The sequence below is a fragment of the Bactrocera oleae genome, chromosome 2, assembly GCF_042242935.1.
Source record: "Bactrocera oleae isolate idBacOlea1 chromosome 2, idBacOlea1, whole genome shotgun sequence".
In the NCBI taxonomy this organism is placed as follows: domain Eukaryota; kingdom Metazoa; phylum Arthropoda; class Insecta; order Diptera; family Tephritidae; genus Bactrocera; species Bactrocera oleae.
Window position 1 is genome coordinate 6,462,311 of NC_091536.1, and position 19,532 is coordinate 6,481,842.

The window sequence follows — 19,532 nt, forward strand, 5'->3', positions numbered from 1 at the left end:
AACTAGCCGAGTCTATGAAATATCAAATTTGATCGTCTATTAATGTTGAATTCTGTTGCAACATTTTTTTTTTTAATATGAAATTTTGTCAACACCTGAAGGTATTTCCCCGGATTTGTTCCTTGAAAGTAGCAGGAGTATTTAATGTTCGGTTACAGCCGAACTTAGACCTTCTTTACTTGTTTGTTTCTTTTTTTTCTTTTCTCTGCATATTTTATGCCTCCATTACATTGTAAACAATTGCGTATTTGCTGCTGCGCGGTTCTTCGTGCGCCTGTGTGTCTTTCCCGTGTATGTGTATGAGTGTTTAGATGGCTAACCGAAGCTTAAAATGCATTCATAAATAAATTCGTTTACATGTGACCGCAAATAACAACAGCTAAATCCCAGGTAGTGCATATTTCATGCATTGGCTACAAATTTCATAGAGATTTTTTACATTTACATACAGTTATATGAAAGTTTGTAGATATATATGTATATCAGTGGGCATTAAACTTCTGTCGAAACAGCGACAAATGACATTCGGTTTGAATTTAGCTAGTTTGTAACTAATTGGATATTGCTTAAAGGAATCTGTAAAATGAAAATAAAAAGTGTGAAATCGAGAAAAGGACTGATTCAATATTATAAACTCTCGCCACTTTTAAGAAACAGAGGTAAAATATTTTTTGGCAAAAGAACCGAGAAATTTGAAAAGCTCACAGGTTTGGTAATGTACAGTAAAAGGCTTAAGTGCGCAAAAAGAATGAAATCATTATATTGGGCGAGTGGAATTTAGAATAAAATATACACCATTTAACAAAAATGATAATACTCAAAGGCATATATTTTATATGCGAACTATTCTCTCAGTTTTTGAGATATTGATCCGAAATTCTGTACACATTCTTTACTCACCAGGAAGCTGCTCATTTGTCAACTATAGCATATAACTGCCATATAAACTGAACAATCGGAATCAAGTGTTTGAATGGAAATGTTTTCACTTGACGAGATATCTTCACAAAATTTGGCAGCGGTTATTATCCAAGGCATCGCTACAATTTTCGAAGAAATTGTTGAGATCGGACTACTATAGCAGATAGCTGTCATACAACTGACCGATCAAACTCAAGTTCTTGTATAAAAACTCTTTTATTTATCAAGGTATCTTCATGAAATTTTGCATAGATTATTATCCAAATCATTGCCACGATTTCCGAATATTTTGTTCATATCGGACCCCTTAAGCTAACTCCCATTCAAATTAATCGATCAAAATCAGAATAAATATCTTTGTATACCCTTTTATGTTATAAAAAATGCACCTGTGAAGGGTAATATAGCGTCGGTGATGCCGAAGTTAAGGTGATTTCTTGTTATTGAGTATATTGCATCCAGTTTGTATCTGGCCCCATTTCATATATTTATTCTCGTAAAGACTGGTCCATGCACTTTTTTAAAAATAATAAAATAAAGAAATAATAAAAATAAACGTCTTATACAACATAAAGCCAATTGGAAGTTTGAATACCATTTAGTTGGTACATGATGGCTTGGAGAAGTGCTCTAAATAAATTTTATAAATGTTAAGTAATGATCAAATTGTTATCAGGAAGCCATCTCTTTACTTAAGTTCCTTAAAATTTCTCAAAATTTTGCCGATATTTTCCATGCAAAAGTAGTCAGTTTTGAGAACTTCATTTTCGGTAATAGATGGCTAGGGAAAGCATTAAACTCATTTCGGTTAATTTTGGATTAGAATTGATACTAGTTATGCCAATTTTTATTACGATTTCTTTATTAACGTTTAAATTGTCTTTTGCAAACTCACATAGCTAACATTATTCCAAATGGCGCGCTATGGAAAGTGGGTGTGGTTGCGCAACGGTTTTCCCTTCAAATCGGTCAAGTTTAAATAAAAGTAGGCGTAACAACGAATAGTAAATTTAAATATTCATACAATATAATAATATAATATATAAAGAAAAGGAGTGCTTACGATTACGCTCCACAAAATACAAAATTCGCTCACGCTAGTCAGCTTTGCTCCTCAACGGACTTCATTTGGACATCATTTGATTCATTTAACCAGTTAGTGCAGCATTACTAAGTCTCATCCATATTTAATAGGCAAAGTTGCACACACGCATACACCCACGCCCCAACTCACATGAATTATGTCTGCAAATAACTTAAATGCAACACACACGCACACAAACACATTGAATTAGCGGTTGAATTAATGCGTGGCAGGTTGGCGCGGTGACTGCTCGCCAGGATGTCTGGATAAGCATGCGGACAGATGGCCGACCGCCAAGCAATTCATAATGCACTAATTGACAAATAATTTATGGCAATTTTAATATTTGTTTATGTTACCGGTTTTAGGTGACAGACAATTTACGCGGCCGCAAATCATTAATCTGCATACACAGTATGTACCATATGTATGCAAATGTTTCTGTAAATATATCAGGCATACTCGTATAGCAAGGCATTGTAGCGGTGAAACGCCAATAATTAGACAGCTGCAAACGCAGTGACAAATCAAATGCATTCGTAAATATTTTATAAAAATATAATGTATTTGAAAAACACAGTACATGCAAAAAAAGTTTCCAATTCTTAACTTTTTTTTGGTATTTTTACCCAAAGGCAACTCTGGTGGCAACTATTCTAAACCGGCTTCCGAGAGAACAACCAAACCGAGCTTGATTCAAATTTCGATTTTCTCAACTAACAGTGGTCTTGTTTTTTTTGATCTGCACATCAATATTATCAACTACTTTAGATGCGTCCGTAATTTGGTCTGACCCGAAGTTAGCAGTTCTTATTTAATTTTTACCACAGAAACTTAAGTTTTCCAAGCCCTCAGGCAAGTTGGCAAAGCAACAAAATCCTAGGGAAATTAAAAAAAAAAAGCGTGACTTTATGCCTCTGAAAACTCCTAGTTTCTTTCTAAATCCCATATATTTTTGTTTTAAAAGGAATGTTTAAGTCTCTATATCTTTACGCCGGATATCTGAGCGATAAAAGTCGCAGAAGTCCGGACGAAATGACTTTCCACAATATCGTACTTTGGTCGGTCACGAACTCTAGTTGGGAAGAGAATTGTTTAAAGACTTTTGAGAAACTTCACTCACCTCACTTTAATCAGTTTCTTGATTTTTACTGCAGAATCCGACCTGACGTCTGCAAAGTCTTGGCTAAGTTGCGTCAGTTTCAGTGTTCTGTCGGTTCAGATTACTCGACCACTGCAGCCTCTTTCAAACGGAGGTGGCTGCCATCAAGGAAGCGGTACATACACTACTCCGAAGTGCAGCTTCCTTCAGAGAGGTGTGCATTCACCCCAATAGTCGAGAGACTATAGTGACTTTGAGCTCGCTAACTGTGCCTTGAAAACTAGTCAAGGAGTGCATAACCTCATTAGCAACAACTTCAAATGCATTCCATATTAGACTGGTATTGGTGCCCGGTCACAGCGGAATCGCCAGAAACTGCAAAGCCGACCAGCTTGCTAGGAGGGCACCTTACCCTAATTTGATCCGATTGAAATCGTGTCGATTGTTCGATGTCCTCCTCGCTCTAGCGCTGATCCAATGGACCCTTAGTAAGCTTAGCAGATGCTGGTGAACAACCAGAACTTGTACGACTGCGAGATTCTGCTGACCCAAAGTGAACCGTAAGAGGTCCTCTGAACTACTTTCAAATAGCAAAGTCGTTCTTGCAGCTATTGTACGTATTCTAATTGGACACTGTAAAATAGATTTTCATGCGGTACAACTAAATATTTTGTCGGACGCTCTTTGAAAATTTGAAATATCACGGTAGACGCACTTTTAGCGAACTTAGCGAAGTGGCTGGGATTGATATTATTCGCCTTAATAAATTTGTGGTAAGCTCAAAACGCTTCGTCGATCTATGAGGTGATGCACTTTAAGGAGTCTTTGGGCAACACGAAGAATAAATATTTGTCCAAAAGAAATCCATCGATTTTGGATCAAGCCTACGAGCTAACCTAACCCCACCAGCTTCAGTTTCAACGCTTTCTTCACCTTTAGTAGATTCTGATCTGACCAACTATATATACTACCTACATGGGAGTTCATCTTATTACTAGCGTTCCACATTTGCTTTATCAAAATTTATCAAACCCAGAATTTTTCTGACCCTGACTACAGCGCTTTTCATCAAACTCCTCGCATCCGGTTAAGCAAATCATTACCAAGTCTCGGCAAGAATTTGAAGCACCAAGCAAAAATTATTTTCCTCCTTTAAGAAGCATTAAAATTATTTGTACGATTTGAGCCACCACTGTTCATTCAAATAGTGCACCCTAAATGTTTGAGCTCGGTTCATATACAAATTATGTATTTATAAATAAATATTTTCATGTTACAATTTTGTGCGACCGCCTACAAATTAGTCGAACGCCATCAAAAAAACATTCATCATTTATCGAAAGCATTTTGTGGTACGAAATGTCGACAGTGACAGCACGACCGCATCTATTGCCGCTAGCTGTCTGCCGAGCGTGTTCAGCGACTTTACCAACAACAATAATAACATCAAAGTGGCGATTTTATAATTTACCAACGCAATTACAAGCGTGCAACACACAAGCGGCAAGGGATTAATATGTTAAATAAATTTATATATTACATATATATATAATATTGAGGTGGCTCTTATTTAAGGTTCATTAAACACTTTACAAATATTTTTGACCTTCAGTGCCTACAGGTTGAGTTTTAAAATATATTCTTTCACATCAATTAACGTTTTTTAACGCTCTTTCGAACCCAAATACCTATTCAGCATGCTTCTCATCAGTCTAGCAGAGATTCCTTTGCTAGTACTAGCGATTCCGCCACTTATAAAGGCTCTACCCACGTTGCTTGCCGGCAGATTTCCACCGGCTTCATTCACCCCAAGAGCAGCAGGACAGTTCTGGGAGTTTATTTCGACCTCTCTTGCATGCTCATTGTCACCTTTTCGTCATTGTTTGTTTTGTTTTTGTGTTTCTTGTTCATGCTCATTAGGTTCACACTCATAGCCGCTATCCGTCCCACGAAAAGGTAGTTGCCTTAAATGATCGCTAGGTTGTTTCAGTAACAAGGCCAAACGAGGGTTATCCCGACAGCCATTCCTGATGGATGTCACTCCATCATACTTAGGTGGCAGAATGCCACAACCACCAGCCCAGGGGTTCTACCAAAACCCTAAAGACCTTATCCTACTCACAATCCTGTTCAAAAGTAACGGTCGAGTCCAGGAGTTGAAAGGCTGTGAAGAAGGCCGCATATCAAATAGCGTTACCCATAATGTACCAAATCGAAGGCGACCTGCACTACATCTATAGACATTTTAATTGGAGGTCCAAATTTTTTACTAGGTGCGAATCATTGACAACAGTAGCAAAAGTTCCATTGATCTCATCGCCGAAATTTTTTCTGGTATAAATTATTGAAACTTTTTTTTTTGTGAAGTTGTTGTATTATTCAATTTTTTTTACTACATAATTATGAACGCTATTGGCTGGTCCTATCCCGATATACATATAAGAAATAGACAATTTGCATAAACGTTTACATAACATTAACGGAACGCACTTATGTCCTAAATTATATATTCCGCATCCAGTCAACGATTTTCAGTTTTTAGTAGCTCCTCAAATCAAGAGATTTTGGATTCTCTATATAGAGAAACATGAAATGTGTGGGGCAAGGATGTCCCCTCTGTCTAGCTTATCGGCTTTGCAGTTGCCAGCGATTCCGTTATTATCAGGAACCCAAACGACTATATTGACGAATTAGCTTAATGCTATTTCTAGTGAGTGCAAACACTCTTTGACTAACTTTCAGCGCACAGTTAACGAGCGCAGCCAGCTTTTGAGGACTATGTTCTACATAAAAATAAAAAAAAACTGTGACAGGGTCACCCTAATACGTGTGCATACACTCGTTGTAGGAAAAGCAAGCTTAAATATATTTTTTTCTGCGCTGCGTTAGCGGCGTGTTTGCCACAAATTAATAATTCAAAATTAAATTCACGAGCGTACTGTATGTGTCAAGTAGATTAAAATTGCGTTATTTTCTGAATGGCTAAAATGACACGCCAAGCCACGCCGCGACAGTAAGCGTGCTTGTCACGACAACAACAACGTGGTGGAATGTTTAAACTATAAGAGTATCCGCAAAATATTGTCTGTCGTTTAATGAAATAACTAACATTACAAACAACAGCAAGCGAGCAAGCGAGCAAGGAAGTGTGTCTTATGAGTGTATGTATGTGTAGATGGGTGTGTGCGTTTAATTTTGTTTTAGCGTTTCCTTTTTTGTTTCTAAGCTTTAACTACTTGCAAACGCACCCCAAGAACGCCTCAGACACACTTACGCACCCACTTAAGTGTCTACACACACACACCCACACAGAGATAGAGACATAGCGGCATAACGGCATAGCAACGCATACACGTACACACATTAAATGCCTTAAGTCTAATGACACTGCTAATTTAGATAAAGAAAAAATTAAATAGGAAATCTGAGGCAAGCTCTAAAAATTCCATTACACTTGACGCCATAATACAAAAACCCACAAGAATGTCTCAATCCGCTAAATGTAGCATATAGGGTATATAGGTAGGTACTTGTGGGACGCTGTGTGGCACATGACGTAGTCGTTGGCGTTGATAAAGGATATGCCGTATGAAGATGAAAATGGTTATGGTGATGACGATGACAATGTATATGAGAATGCGAATAAAGGTGGAGGACGAGACGCGAAATGGTGGTAGAGAGCTGGAAGTGGAGATGGAGAAATGATAGTAGAAACGTATGTGGCATCTAAATATGTGTCAGCGACGCTAGGCTGATGTGGCATGCCAAATAGTAAACACACAATTTGTTCGTCCCAAATGCTGATTGTGTGGCAAAGTTGCTTTTTGTTGCATGTTCATCACAATTGAATTCACGAAAACTCCACTGTGGCCCACAGCAACACAATGCAATAGTAACTCATTCGAACCCCAAAAATCCAATGTTGAGTACACGCAGTATACGTCATCGAGCTAAAATATTTAGTTTGCCAACCGCAACTCCGACTATACGGACTAAGTTCACAAGCAGCTGCGGCAGTTGCGGCTAAGAAGCCAGTAAAGGCAGTCGAGCGGCCGCAGGATTTGTACAGTAAATGCACCAAGGCACACACACATACACTCAACTGATAAAAAGCAAATAATTGAAGGGGAAATTGTAGAGCTCTTCAGTTAGCAGGAGCGCCGCTGAGCGAGAGAAAACAACGTATGACGCTAGTACTACTCCTAAAATGATATTTAATTTAAAATTTGCGCTCAGCACTATGTTTTTCTGAGCGCTCAAAATAACTTGTGCTCTTCACTCCCTCTCGTAAGTGTTGAGTGAATGCACCCGTTTTTTCTCTGCGCGTTAATTTTCTCATTTGTAAGCACTTTTCTCAAAATGAAGTTTCCATTCAACAACTTTTGGGTAATGCTCAATTCCACTCTCATTTCTCTCTTCTAATAATGAGCATGTGAAGTAAAATAAATATGTTTACTGTTTTATTCAACATACTTGTATTTCCGTTTTTATGATATGGTTTGCCTCTTTTGTTGTTGCAGTTGTCTAAATGTTATACCAAAGTAAATCTGTAAATATGTTTCATACAAAATATAAACCTGTAAACAGCTGCAACTACTGGTTTAAAACTCTCACTCCTCTACGCCACTAACCACTCTCACAAAACTCTTTTGCTTTCCGCTCACACTCCTTATGTTAGCTCTCTCACGCACTCTTCCTCTTATTTAAATTTAGCTCTCTCTCTCTCTCCTTAAACACAAGTTATTCACTTTTACATCCTTTACCGTTACTCAAGTCAAACAACTTTACTCCCATCCGAAATTAAAGTTTCTTTTAAGGCACACTTATTTTTGCTGTCACTTCGATTCGCTCCAAAATCGAATTTTACTAATGCGACTACGCTAAATATTCGCACAACGTTAAGTTGTTGGCGGCGTAATTTTAGCGTTTATCACAGTCGCGTTCTATTAGAGACATATACCTATGTGACGGCACAGTGACCGATTTGCTCGAAGAGCAGTTCAAACATTTTTTCATTGAATATTTACACATATTTTTTATGCACAATATGAGTACGAGGGCTGCTATATATATTTCTCGCCTAATAATGAAAATACGAATATTTATCAACGAAAATGGCTTTTTTTTTTCTTTTTTTTTTCTGTCGATTGCTGTTTTGTTTCGCGCTCATACGCATAGATCCATGATTCGTCACCTGTGACGATCTTATAAACGTCTTTTGAAGCACCGCCAAACCAATCCACACGAGCCTTTTTTTGAGCGATTGTCAAATTGTGCGGGATCCAACGAGATCCGGCCAGGTGTTCATGCAATATCGAATGTATGCTGGTGGGAGAAATGCATAGGCATGCCTCTATCTGAAGGTATGTTACATGACGGTCTTGCATTATCAGTTCACGTACGGCATCGATGTTTTCTGGCACAACGGCTGATTTTGGACGACCTTCACGGAATTCGTCTTTGAGCGAGCGTCGGCCACGATTGAATTCGTTGTACCAGTTTTTCACAGTGCTATGGGATGGTGCTTCATAGCCATACAAAGATTTTAGTTCATCGATGCACTCTTGTCGTGATAATCCACGTCGAAAGTTGTGAAAAATGATCGCACGAAAATGTTCACGAGCTAATTCCATTTTTTTTCCGAGATGAATTTTTTAATTCCCTGTAAATAACACAATTCACGATTAATTGACAAAACCTTCTGAGTGATGTTATGCTAAAAAATGTCAAACTTTCTAATGGAAATGTCAGATTGCACCTGGCAACACTTAGTGCTGCCTAGGTCAGCCAGTTATATAGCAGCCCTCGTACAAGATAAACGAGTTGAAAGCCGATTTCTTCTTTTTTTCTCTTTTTATTATCCAATATGTTACTGTTAAAAATAATAGCCGTTTATGGGTCCCTGACCTGATCTATATTTGTGCACTATCTTCGTTCGAAATAAAATTTTTTCTCACAGAGACTTTTTGAATCACAACTTTGGCATTCGATTTTATCCTGGAATAATGCACCACAGTTAGTCAGGTTAAGGCTATAGGGTTTGAAAAGAATTTAAGCTTTCGTTAATTTTTGTAAAGAGGTGTAGAGCTAGACTTGGATAGGGTCACCCAATGGAAGTATATAGTAGACAGATATTATCTATATCAGTTTTATTTCGTGTAATCTTTCTTTTGGCATTGCAACCCAGTTGAACTCACACCACCTAATTGCGATTGTCAATATTATACCTCTTATAACACACCACATCAAAACTGCTCACTGCTAAAAATAATTTCATCATAACTTACGAAATCTTAATAACTGCAGATGAAATATGCGTGATCGATTTGCGAGTTGAATCGACATACATATATATACATACATATGTAAGTATGTATATTATAATAAGGCTATGATCATCGTCATATTTACCAATAATGAATATAAAAGTTGCATTTCTTATTTTAGACTTCATCACTTGAATTCAGTGTACGAAAACTTACCACACCAAAACTCACCCCTCCATAACTCACCACATCAAAGTTCACTCACCCAAATTTTACACTTCACCTCACCCAAATTTTACATATCTCATTTACCACAGATTACATATATTGCATTTTGTTTCGAAATTTTGTTATACAATGATGACATAATAAAGAAAAAACCGTCCTCATATTCCCTCCCCCATTATATTGAATAGTCTACAATTTTAGACCTCACCACTTGAATTCTGTGCACGAAAACTCACCACTCTATAAGTCACCACATCAAAATTCACCATACCTAAACTCACCTCACACAACTTTTTCGTATCTCATTTACCACAGATTACAAATATTTTGTTTGTAAATTTTCTTATATGACATATTACAGAAAAGACCGTCCTCATATTCTTACTCTCTCTCATTTTCCTACAGTTTGATGTCATAAAGAAAATCGGTTATTTTCCAGCTTTGAACTTAAGCTCCACGAAATAAATGTTTTTGTATCTAACTGTTTTTTCTATCGAAATAGTTCGTTTGGTATCAGAATATTTTTTCTCTACATTTTTTTTAATCCGTTTCGATTATTTTTGGTATCGTAAGAGTTTTTTTTTTTGGTTATCTGATACTTTTTTCTATCATTTTAATATTGGATGCTCAAAAAAGTCGTTATCTAGAAATTGCGAGTCTACGGCAGTTCAGTTCATTGGTTTCATAAGTATCTAAGGCACAAGAATGAAAAACTTTAAGTTAAGTTATGAAGTTTTAAGTAATATCCATATATTTACTACCGATTTTGGTACGCAAGTAGGTAAGAAAATTCAATAGATGTATATAGCATAACTCAAAATTTTTCAAAATCAATTTGCTCTATTTTACTTATTTAAATAACTTAAAATGTCTCTACTTCGAAAATAACACTTTAAAGTCTTTGCGATTTGAGCAAACTCCACTCAACTAAACTTGATTGCTCTAAGCACACTAAGCATATACATATGTATGTATATGACGTATTCAACTGCAAAAGTCATTAACCAAAAAAAAAATTGAAATGGCAATCACAGTAACACACAGACTTAAGCATATAATCGTATGCAAATGGTATTTTCCATAAAAACCAAATTAACTTCCACCAATCATTAACCGAACAGGCAAGTTATTACCACATTGCATACACTCAGGCGCAATCATTTTACGCATATGAACAGCAATACAGACATATGGCTGAGTGAGTGTGTGTGGCTGTAATTATTTGAGTTTTTATGCTGGTGCGGCAGCACAACTTCCTTTCATGTCACACACTAATGCACGGAAAGCAACACGGCATGTAAGTGCGTGTGTGTGTGTGTGTGTATGAATATATGGTTTGAGGCCATACACATGTGACACAAGGGCGACAACGGTCATAACTTCAGTTCACACTACCATATACATTGCCAAAACGAATACATACATACATACATATTTATGTACACGAAGCCATATATACATATATTCACATATACATAGATACATATACACATACTTATTGCAACTTAGTTACCGAGTATTGTTGTTTCTGTAACTGCTCACAACCGTCAGTCTCACAGTCACCAGAACAACCAACCGCCAGCCAAGCCATGATTGCGGCCCGGTCTGCTTATCTTGCTACCTGCACTTGAGTACTGTTGCCACCGCATGCCGCCACTACCCCGGCCAACAAGTGCTGCTTCTGCTGCCTAACAGCTGTGTGGGCTTGTTGGCGGTTAGCCACCTCGTCGTGTATACGTAACATACGAGCAACGCATGCTTTTTGCAATATTTCTTTGCTTCCTGCTTGGCTGCCTGCTGCCTGCTGCCTGCTTGACAAAATATTATTTTCTTCTGTGTGCACATTTTTTTCTCGATTGCATCTCATTTTACCGTTATTTGTACGCTCTTTGCCACACACTTGCCTTGAGCCTTGCCTTGTGTGTATATTTGTATATATGTGTGGGTGTGTGCTATTGTTTTGTTTTTCGGCTGTTTATTTTTCTTCGACTGGGGTTTTTCTTACTTTCGTTCCGTTAACACACACAGGTACACTTTACCGACTTTACCGTTATCACAATGGCACAAGTGGTACATTGTGTGTATGTATATTTGCGCGCATATTGATGCTATTATTTTGTCTTGCTGTTGCAGTGACTATTTTGATAATTCTCCACTCGTTGTTGTCCTTTCTTCTGCTTTCTGCACTCTGTCTACCAGCATCTGACTGGTTGTGTGACTGGTTGTGTTCGGAACTTTTTAATAGAGCGCAACTTTGACAGCATGTCAAGTTTAGTTGACGTGTCAATGTTATGCGTTGTTTTATAATTTAAAAAGCAAACTTAAATATGCTGTTTAGAATACAGAAGAGTCATAATAATAATGTAGCGTTGATATATTGCGAAAGTGAATTTGACGAATTTCGCTTTCAATTAGTCAAATGTATGATTAAGAGAGACAAAAATTTACAGTTTTAAAACCTGTTCGCAGACAGTCACCCAAAAAACGTGTTTTTCTGTTAAAATACCCCTAAAAGTATACGTTTGCTTCAGAAGTGCCAAGAAAATACCTTTCCGTTGCTTTAATTTTTATGCTCTCGCAACAAGTTGCTACAGAGTATAATGCTTTTGACCTCTCAACGGTTGTTTGTATCACTTAAAATCAATCGAGATTTATATAGAGTTATATATGTATAGTATATAAATAAGCACGATGACGAGACGAGTTGGAATCCGAGTGGCTGTCCGTGCAAGCGATAACTTGATAAAACTTGCTACATTGGTTCCGCAGTACACAAGAGAGGTTGTTATTGCATATGGGCATAATCGCAACCACTGTCAAGCCCAAAACACACGCCTAAACGGAAACATATAAGGTGTCGTAACTAAGCACTAGATTAAGGTACACAACTGTAATTTGGTACAGAGAATAGCAGTAGCAAGCAACTATATTAAACCAAAAATATTTTAAAAGTAGGCGTGGGCCCCGCCCCCTAAATGGTTAAATGCATATATATTCTAAACCGCTGAAGCCAACTCAACTAAACTAGCTAAGAAGAAGTAATTTCAGCCCTCCCTCGTTCTTTGTGATATGGGGTAAAATCAGTTAACAACCACGCCCACTCCCTATACAACAGTTATGTTGAAAACCACTAAATTTGCGATAACTCACATGATAAATGAGCCACAAGCATTAAATTTCTCAAAAAATATGGTAGGGAAGGGTTTTTAGAAGCAGGTGGAAACCTTGGACAAGGGGCACCGCCTTGACAACTTTCAAAAAAATGGAGAATATTTATGTGTTGACAGCATGCCCTTGTTCCAAAGGGATAAAATGGGGTCAACACTTCCCTCATCCATCATGTACGCAGTACCCCAGCTTCGATATATTACATAATATATAATAAATTTCTTTAGTCCAGAATCAAACTGGGTTGTTCCCATCTTTTGGTTGATATTTTCCTCATATATCCCATTTAAAGGGATATTAAATTTAACTTTAATTCAGTGTGCATCACATACATCTCATTAGAGTTTACTGTGTTTCAACTTAATAATAATATTTCGAACATGCAAAATGTGGCAATGAAACTAAGTGAATCGACGTTTTATAATATACATAGTTGAGAAGATGATAATTTTATTGTAATCCATTCAGTATCGTCGAATAAAGAATGTTGGATTCTTTCGAAACAGTTTTTAATATAAAGTTTTGCCAACACCTGAAGCTATTTAGCCGGTTTTGATCATCGCATTTTGCGAAAGTATAAAATGTTAAGTTATACCCGAACTTAGCCCTACCTTACTTATTTCAGATGAAAATATGCTCTGATACTAAAAATTGACAAAATCGGATCAATACTTTCCCTAGGCGCCATATATCTAACATAAGGATTTTCTTCTGGTAGACTTTATGTCGAATATATCGCTCAATGTTTTAGGTAGCTAAGCAAAATTAAGTGAAGGTATAATCTTTAGTGTAATATACAATAGTTTGATTCTGAAAGTAAGTCTATTCGGTCCACAAATTATTCATATAATGATTTTCGTATTCTAGTTGACCAGTCAATCTATTTGAAATAAACTACCATGTGTCCGGAGAACGAATCTTAGTTAAATGTCAAGAAGTTCTCAACGAGCTTGCTACTCAGCAACACATTATTTTAAAATAAGATCGGACCACCTATTTACACTACACACCTATTTCAGATATATCCGGGGATCCAATTATGGAAATTATGAATCAATAAAGCAACCTTACTGTTTCACAAATGTTACTATTGGCGGTATAAAAACGAACCGATCTGAGAAAATATGTTGACCATGCTCTACGTCAATCACCCGATATAGTCACCGTTAGTTACATTTACTTTAAACTTTTTGTGTTAACAAAAAAAGCACAACTTTGGGTCGCAAAAAGGAGCAATTAGGAAAGAATATGATTATGTTTCTCTTTTTCTGAAGGAAAATTTTTTTTAAAAGAACAGAGAAGCTAGTCTTACCGAAATTTTCCACCTATCAACTTCAAGTTGTACTGAAACTGTCATAGCAAAGTTCCAGCTCATAGTAATCAACATGTGATTTTAATAAGACGTCGCTGCAGCTCTCGGGAGACGAAAGCCTGCAACACACGTCGCAGTTACGTAGTTACGAGCGCAACTAATTTCCAGCAATAACTTGTCAGCAAAGCATGTGGCCTCTCCACTGTTGTGCATTGGTTAAATAAATCAACAAATAAATAAATGTTTCTCCACTCACTCGTACGTACTTATTTAGTTTGCTTTGTTGCATGCTGCATGCGCATGTTGCCACGCGTATAATTGTTGTTGCACAGCACATATTGCCGCCAACCGCAACACTGTTTGATTGTTGTGTAGCAGCAACTGTTATTTGCAAAAAATGTTGTTGTTGTTTTAATTGCTATTGTTGTTTTTGCTTTTGGTTTTGTTGTTGTTGTAATTTTAACTGCTTCTCGCATACAACAAACTTGTGTGGCTAGCAGCATGCCGTTACCGCTGCGAATGCTATTGCAATTGTTATTGTTGTTGTAGCCGTTGTGGTTGCGCTTGCCACAACCATTGCTGGCACTTTGGCGCAGCAGCGCAGTGGCGCCAAAATTCATTTTATTGCCTCTGCTGCTTCATCTTCTACTGCTTCTTATTTTCTCATTGACTCTATACGTTTATTCCTTTATATTTGCTGGTTTTGCTTTTTCATGTGCGCTTTTTGTTATTGTTTAGTTGCTGCTCTGCACCGCCGCAGCTGTTGTTGTTGCACTTTTTCCTTGCTCGTTTTCATTGTTTTTGTTGTTTGTTTTCTACCTACAGCATTTTCATTTCATTCACCACACGCACACGCTCACACACCAGCACAATTTCTTGTGCATTTATATTTGTAATTTTCTTGCCTTTTTTGTTGCCAATACAATTTCATTTCATTCTTCTTTACGTTTTTATTTGTATTTCTATATTTGTTGTTGTTGTTATTTTGTTATTTTTTGCCACTTTGTGCTTTCGGCTCTGCCTCAGCTGCCTTCATGCGCTGGATAGCTAGCAGTTTGTTAATTTTTATTGTTGTTGTTGCCATCTTAAGATTACTTTGGACGGTTGGTGTTGTTGGCTAAATGTTTTTATACATATGTATGTATGTTTCTATGCATATATGTGTGCATTATCATTTCTCAGAGGTTATGGCTTTTTCTCTTTATTTTCTTATTATTGTTGCAGTGCTCGTATACCATATATAGTTGCTTTTGTACGCTCATGCATTGTTATTGTTGTTGCAGGCAACTCGACTTGCCGTCTCAATGGTATTAGGTCTAATATTTGTACACTTTATTGCTTGGGGATCCCATAGGCCAAGAGGGGGTTGCGGTGCATTGCATTACAAGCAAGTTGAAATATATATTTGTACTTACACATACACACACACACACACAGAGACAATTCTTCATGCGCCGATAACAATTCACCTGCAGATATAAACTAACACTCATACACACACACTCAGCTTTCGTTTCGCTTCGCTATGTGCACGAATGCGTCACAATGTCTGAGCATTTCTCTGCCATTGCGGATATTTTTGCTTTCTTCTGGTATTTCTCCATCCCCTACAACATTCCCCCCCGCTGTGCGATGACTCGCCAGATTCGCAAGCATTTTTCTGATTTCAAGCCAACCCCAAGCCCCGAACCGCTCAAATCACACTTTTGTTGGGAGTATCGTAAAAAACTGCTGGAAGATCGAGGCGAACAGACGAGGGCGCCGTCGTAATCGAAGGATTGTGCGAGTGAGCATTTGCTTCGTTGGTCGCTTGTGGGTTCGTTGCATATTTACGACGCTTCAGTTGAGCAGGCGTGCAGAGCTTAAGATTTAGATTTCGAGTTTGAATTGATTACGATATCAATTATGTTTGCTTTGTAGGTGTGCATGATTGCGTGCTTTTCGGCGCGCACACACACTCCCAGTTACATACGCTGGCTATCAGTTATCAATGGCTGTTGGCAAGTGAACGCGCATGTGTTTGTGTGTATATGTGTGAGTGTATTGTATCCACTGCGCTTATATTGAAACTCGTTTAAGGCAGACGAGTGTGCCTGCGTGTATGTGTGTGTGTGGGTATTTCTTTCGGTACACTGCGGTTGTGGGCGCTTGTATGCTCTGTTGCCTTAGCTTTGCGGTCGATTGATTATACGCACAGATTTATTTATGTACATATATAAATTACGATATATAAATATATAAATATGTGTATGCATGTGTGCTCACAGTGACTTGTAAAACTGTGCGCACAAAATAATTGACCAAAATGAGTTTTAGTTTTGTAAATAATCGCATGACGAGTGTAATTTCAGGAAATGGTGGTTGGAAAGCGGAAATTGCTGCTAACAAGCAGGAAAAGAAAAAGAAGAATGAACTACTTGTATATTTGTATTTGAAAATATGCCGTTATATAGGATTTTTGTTCTGAAGCCATTTTATGATTTAGTTTTAATAAGAGGCCCCCTAAGTCTCATATGACTTCAAAGGTCTCACTGATATATGAACAAAAAGCGCTGAATCTTCTAAGATACCCCTAAATCGCAGGAATTTCAAAATATACCGTTATAGGGCTTTCATATTAATATATATTTCGCAAATTGATTCAAATTAGTAGCACTTTGCAAGTGAAAAGCTAACAGAATCTCCTTTAGTCCATGTCAGGGTAACATTAAAACAATTTCAAATCTTTCGCTTAAGCTAAGGCCTGAGAAAAGCTTCGAACTGTTGGAATAAAGGATTTGTCTAAGAAATAACGAAAATTTCTAGCTGTGAATCTGTCGATTTATGAGCTACTACCACAGGCACGATATTATTCTCCAAAGTACTCATAGTCCAGTTTTTAACGATGACTAGCTTATAATATCGAAGTAATCATCGCCTTGAATTTATAATATTCTTGTGTTCTTTTCAAAGTCTCACACACATTTTTTTGTGTTAGACCAATCTTCGATAATCCCAAAAGGTTAGAATTTTCTTGAAGAAAGATCACGAAAAAGTGAAAGAATTGCAATGAGGTCTTGGCATGTTCGGTCACAAGCAATTTATACAGAACTTAGATAGTATCGATATATTCTGACATCATAGAATCCCCCAAAAAACGCTGCGGTCAATTTTGCCACAAAAACCCTGACATATTGGGTATCTGAAAGCTACTAGAGTTAAAAATGGTTGCTTAAACCAGCATAATTTATAGGAACCGTTCTCACTCTTTGTATCAGAAACTTCATTTAGGAATCATTCACAACTACACATAACTCCAGCTAGCAAAGCTTGAATACCATTACGGTAAAACTGTTCATCTTGTGATGCTATCCAAGAATCAAGCCATTATTCAATGTCGTTTTGTGAGTAGAACTGCTGCTAAGTCAGACCATATGCCATCGAACGGAACAAATAATAATTGGACGGTGGAATATCTGGGGAAAATGGCGAGTGGGGTAGGACTTCTCATTTAAGCGTTTCCAGGTAGGTTTAAAGGAGTTTGGCAACGTGGGGGCGAGCGTTGATGGTGGTTTCATTTGGTTGCAGCTGCTCATAATAAATAACGCGGGCCTGGTCTCACCAGATACACAGCGTGTATCGAGGCGACCTTAACTAGATTTGAGTGCATAGTCAGCGAGCTCAAAACCAATATAACCGCTCGACTATCGGAGTGTATGCACACCTCTTTGAAGGAAGCTGCAAGTTGGAGCAGTATATCTATTGCTAGCTTGATGGCAGCCACCTCCACTTGAAAGACGCCTCAGTAGTCTGGTAATCTAAAGCTAAAGTTGACGGAGAGCTCCTGGCAGAAGACTCTACCACCTATTCTCCCATTCGTGAAAAAGCTCACTGCACCCCTTCTCCAACGGCTTTAAAGGCATTTAATTATTCTCTGATTGAATAACAAAGTCTAAGAACTCTGTTTGGTTTTGATCAAAAGATTTCAAATTAAAAAAGCTTGAACATATTTAAGAGGAGCTCTTACCTATTTACTCTCAGATTCGTTAAATTCGTTGATGCAGTTCTACGTAGAACTTCAAGTGCTTTTTGATGGATATGCATTCAATTGTTTTCAGCTTAATATTTATTCGAAGGACAAATTAACTCATAGAGTAATCATCTGTATTTATTAATTGTAGAAAATAACATTCTTGAAAATTTAATTTATTGCTATGAAAAAAATGTTGCCTACATTTTGGTGTAGAATTGTAAAATATGAACTTATGAAACAAACTGCTAGTTCAACATCCTTTATAGATACAATTTGTGTAATTTCTAAAAATTGCAAATTGCTAAGCTTATTAACTATGTAGTTTTTCTTAGAAGAACAACTTTAATTAAATAAATTATTTTATTTTAAACATATACATATCTCTTTCTCTATAATTTTAGTACCAAACAATAATAAATAAAAAAACAAAGTGTGGAACTCTAAATTTACGGGGTGAGTAAAAGAAATTTGTAAATGTTGTAAATTTTGTTCATTTAAAGATTCAACAAAAGTCAATCGTTTATGCATGGAATCGTTCCATATTTTTCTCTTATGGTTAAATTTCGCAAGGCAGTTCAGCAATTCAAACCAAGCTAGGTACATAATATATTCAAAACACGCCCTTAACATAATTTGTGTTGAAAAAACTACGGTCGAAATCAAGCCAAATTTCTTTCGAAATCACTTTTCTTTAGATTAGACATTTTTGTACTGGATTACTCAAACATTAATAAAGTTCCCGAAACGAATTTTGACATGTGTCAAATATATTCGAAAAATTTCGGAAATGAAAAAAGAATTACAATATCAAAAAATTACACATACAGTGATGTATAAAAAATTAAATCCAAATTTATTGTATTATCCCTTGTTAACAACATGTAAATGTAGGCATTTTAAAAGGTTGTCGATATCCGGCATCCCTTCACTTAGCCAACTTTCTACCAAATAATAAATTCTCGCTTTTACACAATTTTTCAACTTTTGTTGATGTGATTTGATTCTTCGCTCTCTCTTAATTTGGCTAGAATGCTAACGACGCATTTTCTGGCAACACTGTTGCGAATCAACTTATTTGTATGTGTATGTGTGTGTGGCATTGCCCCTTTATATCTATTCAAAAGATGTATGTTTTACTTGGTGGCCACATCCTTTGCTGCAGGATATTTTAAATGTGATAACTTGACACCGAACGCAACAGTAACAACAACAACAATGGTGAATATAGGCAGCAGCAAATTACTATACGGTCTGCGTCACATTTTGCACTTCACTGCTTTTTCGGTTACTCAACCAAAATTGTTGTTGTTATTGTTTTGTTTTGTAGTTGTTGTTGTTGTTTATGCTCACATCATGACAGCATCATCGAACATCTAACTTCCACTTCACTTTATATGGTCGAGTGCTGCTGAATGTGTAAGTGGAGGTGGCCTTATATA

At 37.0% G+C, this 19,532-nt stretch overlaps 1 protein-coding gene across 5 annotated transcripts in view; it reads left to right on the plus strand.

Moving 5' to 3' along the window:
* The window catches only part of DIP-gamma (Dpr-interacting protein gamma), a 132,831-nt gene that overhangs the window by 35,977 nt on the left and 77,322 nt on the right, over window positions 1-19,532 (plus strand). For 3 of the 5 annotated variants that reach the window (XM_070107686.1, XM_036373302.2, XM_070107689.1), the window contains one exon: window positions 18,495-18,546. The exons of the other annotated variants lie outside the window; for them this stretch is intronic. The gene's annotated coding sequence lies outside the window, so the exon portion shown is untranslated. The remainder of the gene's footprint in view (window positions 1-18,494; window positions 18,547-19,532) is intronic. 5 annotated transcript variants of the gene reach the window in all.